Source organism: Octopus bimaculoides, chromosome 2 (assembly GCF_001194135.2).
Source record: "Octopus bimaculoides isolate UCB-OBI-ISO-001 chromosome 2, ASM119413v2, whole genome shotgun sequence".
In the NCBI taxonomy this organism is placed as follows: domain Eukaryota; kingdom Metazoa; phylum Mollusca; class Cephalopoda; order Octopoda; family Octopodidae; genus Octopus; species Octopus bimaculoides.
This window is the reverse complement of record NC_068982.1, coordinates 78,477,111-78,482,788: the sequence shown is the minus strand read 5'-3', so window position 1 is coordinate 78,482,788 and position 5,678 is coordinate 78,477,111. Positions and strand designations below refer to the sequence as shown.

The following is a 5,678-nucleotide window of genomic DNA, read 5'->3' as shown; positions in this document are numbered from 1 at the left end:
TGGTGTAGCCATCTGGTTTCACCAGCCTCAGTCAAATCGTCCAACCCATGCTAGCATGGAAAGCGGACGTTAAACAACGATGATGATGATGATGATACATACACTAGAGAGTTTATGTGCATAATACATTCACTTTGATAATTACTCTGTTTCCATTTGTTTACAGTTGTTAGTCATTCAAGATTATTGATAAATGGTTATTGATATTCTGCTGTGTACTTACATGTGTATATGTTTGTTTGTGTGTGTGAGTGTGTGTATATGTTTGTGTCGATATATGTGTATAAGAATTTGTGTGTGTGATGTGTCTCCTTTCGTGACATCCCACAACAATTATAAATGAACACCATGGTCATGCAAGTGGCATTCCTCATTTCCAGTTTTCCATGAAAACATATCTGGTAATGGGGAAATATCACCTTGCTTGGATGATGATGAGCTTCTTTCAGTTTCCATTTACGAAATTCACTCACAAAACTTTGATCAGCTTAGGACTATAGTTGAAGTTACTTGCCCAAGGTGCTATTTTGGGGCTGAGACCAAAACTATGTGGTTCAGAAGCAAGCTTTTTCAGAATGAAACAATTGGACAAAAATACTTAGCCACCAAAGGCAAACATAGACACACAGACACAAACACACACACACACACACGCATGCATGCATGCTCACATACATATACACATGCATGCACACACACACACACACACACATACACACACAAACACACACAAGCATGCACACATGAAGAAATATACGCATACAAAAAGAAAGTGTGAGAGAGAGTGAGAGGGAGTAAGAGAGAGAGGGAAAGAGGTATTACACTTTATTAATCGAATATGATTGATGTAAATACTTTGCTTCTCTTCTTACCTTGAATCTACGATGCCAAATAAGTAACACCAAAAACAGCTATACCAAAACCTCTCAAAGCCAGCTTCTTAACTCTACTCCCACTACACCTACAATATTTAACCCTTTCACATTCAAATCAGCCATATCTGCCTCAAATATTCTCCCTATTTTATGTTGAAACCAGCTAGATCAAGCCTCTCACACCTGTTTAAAAGCAAACTGTCACATCACTGAAAACCTGAAGCTATGAGACAATACATGATTACTTCAGAGCAAGGTAAATGAATAAGCATTACATTTGACAGAGTAATCGGAATGATAAAAGGTTAATACTTTTCAGACCTAAGAAATTTCCTTGTGAATTATTGTTTGTCTTGTTATTGTTTAGCTCCAGATTAGCCGTGACCGAGCAGGTCTATATTTAAAGACCGTCAGCCTTGACCGTCTTGGCTTTTATTCAAACACAGTATATCAGTCAAGGAGTACTCGTTATCAAATGCTTCTTTTTTTTTGTTTTCTTTTTTTCTTGAAAAGAGACTATAGGATTTGATTTAAAGGAGATCTGTCAGTTATTTCTAGCAGGTTGAGGGGCTGCATAGAAGTTTCCTGTTGTATGTAATACATGTTGAGGACATGGAGGCCTTGATGGGCATGTACATGAGTTAGCAATATTTTATATGATTTAACTTTTGTATGGCTACATTTGGATAGTACTTCTATAAAAGGTGTTAGAAATGTTTTATGGTTTAATGCTATGTATTGGAAGTAATTAGTTTTCCATGTGTGATACAGGGGTGGCAGTGAACTAGTTATTGTAGTTGTCATGGCCATGATTACAGTAGTAGTAGTGGTGGTGGTGGTGGTGGTAGTGGTGGAGGTGGTGCTTGTGGTGTGATGTCTGGTGATTTAATGGGTGTGACCAATATAGTCATTGTTAACTATCACACCAGGCATTTATAAACAAGTTTCTGTTGGCAGCTTATCTTGTCAAAAAATATTGTTGCTGCTGTTGCTATTGCGTAACTGAAAATCAGCATTGATCGAGCAGACCTATGATTAAAGGCTTTCCATCCATGACCGTCCTGTCTTTTTAATGATATTCAATATTCTACTCATTTTCCTATCAAGATTTCTATTGAAATACACTGCTTTTGAAAATATCAAAGATTTTAGATGAAATTTTAATTTTAATGTAGACCACTTTAACCCCTTTGTTACCATATTTCTGTTGAAATTCAGTCTTTGTTTCAATTTATTTTGAAATTAATGAAGAATTTAGGTAGTGATGAGTGTTTTAAAAGAATGTGATTTTTTTCTTGGAAATAAAATAAATAATATAGCAATATTTGTATCCTTAACATATCCTTAACAGGAGGAGGAGGAGGAGGAAAATGAGAAGGAGGAGAAGGAAGAGGATATTCTTCAATAATTTCTATAAAAATTTAATGTAAGGCACACTAGTCGGTGCAAATATTTGAAAAGGGGCCCCAAAGTGGCTGCAATAAATATAAGAACATACAGCTAATAAGAGCAAGGTGCAAAATTAATTTATACTTGATTAAAATAACTTTTTTGTTTCAAAACATGTGGAGTGGAGTTTGTAAAATGATAGTTAGTGAAGGTGGAGGTGGTGGGGCACTGTGTCATGAAAGGCTGAGAATCACTGTTATGTCTTAAATCATCATCATCATCATCATCATTATCCCTGTTGAATGTCCATGTTTGCATAAGTTAGATGAATTCCTTGAGGCAGACTTTCGATGATTTCTAGCCTTCCTTTCATCAACCTTCACCTATTTCTAAATAAGGTAATGATTCCCCTTGGCCAGATATTTTATTCCATGGAAGACCAGAAACAAACAACCTCACTTGGATGATGGTGAGGTTTGCTTATAACCATATGATGTCATGACAGTGGCACACACAAACACACAGTCACAAACACACACATGCACACAAATGTGCACACACACAAACACAAATGTGCGCATACACACATACACTAATGTACATACACACATACAAAAGTGTGCTAAACACAGAGGGGACAAACAAGGACAGACAAACGGATTAAGTCGATTATATCGACTCCAGTGCGTAACTGGTACTTATTTAATCGACCCCGAAAGGATGAAAGGTAAAGTCGACCTCGGCGGAATTTGAACTCAGAACGTAGCGGCAGACGAAATACCGCTAAGCATTTCACCCAGCGTGCTAACGTTTCTGCCAGCACACCACCAAAAGTGTGCGTGCATACTCACACATACATACACACGCAAACACACAAATGTGCACACGTGCACATATACATACATGTGTGCACATGCACACAGACACTCACATACACATATATGACAAGCTTCTTACGGTAGGTCTACCAAATATAACCACAAGGCTTTGCTTAGCCTGGAGCAATAGTAGAAGACACTTGACGAAGATAAAGAACAGTGGAACTGATTCTGAACCACATGGTTTCAAAACAAGCTTCTTAACCTTCCAGTTACACCTGTGTCCCTTTTTTTTCCTGTTTGTAGCTTTTACCCTCACTTTTCTCAATACACATGTGAATGTCGTTTGCTAATGTTGGTTTAAGCATAAATATTACTTAGCAGTTTTCATTGTCAGTATTATCGTGTAATTAATTAAAATTGTGACTTTTTTCTATCATTGCAAGTGTCCTGGATGTTAAAATCCACAAACTATTTTTAGTTTCAACTGAACACCAATGATATTGCTGCTTTCATTGTCTTTATTCTCATTGGTTTGTTTGATTTCATCAAATAGTAAGGCTCCATATACAAGCAGTTGTATTACCAAACTACAATAACAATAATGACAATAACAACAACAATTACGATAACAACAAACCATTAAAAATCTCATTAACAATTCTGTGTCTTTGATGTGTAAATTTAGATGAATTACTCAGCTACATTAAGTATTGTACATTGAAGTTAGCTGGGTGACAGCAGAAGGTAGCCATGGCAATGGAAGACTAAGACATATGTATATAGATACATGGGGTTAGGATGGTCCTTAGAAGGGAAGAGTTCTGGTGACTTGGGATGGGTGTTTTTGATTTGTTTTACTGGTGCGGTTGTGTGGTTAAGAGGATTGTTTCCCAATCATGTGGTTTTCTGTTCAATCCCATTGCATGGCACCTTGGATGAGTGTTTTCTGCTATAGCCCTAGGTTAACCAAAACCTTGTGAGTGGGTTTAGTAGAGAGGAAACTGAAACAAGCCTATTACATATGTATGCTTGTGTGTGAGTGTGTGTATTTGTGTCACCTTATCTTGATGTCACATGTTAGTTGTAAACATGTGCCACCATAATACAAGCAATATTCAGCAATAATATGTCTGACTATTGGGAAATATTAACTTGCTAGGAAACAGGTGAAGGTGGGCAGCAGGAAAGACCATCCAGCTGTAGAAAATCTGCCTGAAAATAAACTACATTCAACCCATGGAAATAAGGAAAAGTGATAATGTTGATGATGATGATAGCGGTAGTGGTGGCGGTGGTGATGGCAGCGGCAACAGCAGCGGTGGTGGTGAGGAGGAGGATAGGGCCTTAAGACATCCTCTAAACACTTTCATTGTTGAGTTTTATATTCCTTCTGGAATGTCAAACATATATCAGTATAATGAGCATAATGGAGTTATTAAGATGTGTAGTGGGTGGAGTGCTGACTTTTTCCTGTTTTACCCCTTTTTGTTGACTGTTTGTGTAGACACATACACACACCATTTAAGGTGCATCAGTATATATATATATATATATATATATATATATATATTAGAGGGAAAATCAAAAACCAAGGTAGAACAAATATCTCAAGTCATTTAGAATAATTTAATTAGGGTAAGGAGAATTTGAAGTTTTACAGCCGTTTCTGGTGAACTTAAACCTTCATATTCTCTCTCTCTGAGTGGTTGGCGTTAGGAAGGGCATCCAGCTGTAGAAACTCTGCCAAATTAGATTGGAGCCTGGTGTAGCCATCTGGTTGCACCAGTCCTCAGTCAAATCGTCCAACCCATGCTAGCATGGAAAGCGGACGTTAAACGATGATGATGATGATGATATATATATATATGTATATATATTCTTTTATTCTTTTACTTGCTTCAGTCATTTGACTGCGGGCATGCAGGAGCACTGCCTTAAAGGATGTTAGTTGAAGAAATCGACCTCAAGTCTTATTCTTTGTAAGCCTAGTACTTATTCGATCGGTATCTTTTGCTGAACCGCTAAGTTATGGGGATATAAACACACCAGTATCGGCTGACAGGAGATGGTTGGAGGACAAGCACACACACACACACACACACACAAACATCCATCTACTAAATCCACTCACAAGGCTTTGGTCATTCTGAGGCTATAGTAGAAGACACTTACCTAAGGTGCCATGCAATGGGACTGAACCCAGAACCATATGGTTGGCAAGCAAGCTACTTACCTCACGGTCATATTATACATCATTTAGTCAGGGAAATACCTCAGTAACACACACAATTGAAGCATGGTACAGGGAAGTGGACATCGTTTAATGAGAGCAGCTTAATTATTCCTTTCTAATTAATATTCATGATGTGAATTATTGTTGGCAGAGAGGAAGAAGAATTAACTTTACTCTGGCAGCTGTGTATATGCATTTGGACATAAGTATGTGTGTGTATGCGTGTGTGTATATATATATATATATATATATATATATATATATATATGTATATGCGAGTAAAAATAAATACAAAAAAAGGGGTTTTGTATGATTGTGTATAGAGGAATATATTATTTTGTTTAAAAGAGTTCCAACACT

General features: G+C 37.1%; 1 protein-coding gene across 1 annotated transcript in view; it reads left to right on the top strand.

The window, feature by feature from the left end:
* Nucleotides 1–870: 870 nt before the first annotated feature.
* Nucleotides 871–5,678, top strand: part of LOC106868412 (uncharacterized) — a 137,628-nt gene continuing 132,820 nt past the window's right edge. The window contains exon 1 of the mRNA XM_052978380.1: nucleotides 871–1,131. The gene's annotated coding sequence lies outside the window, so the exon portion shown is untranslated. The remainder of the gene's footprint in view (nucleotides 1,132–5,678) is intronic.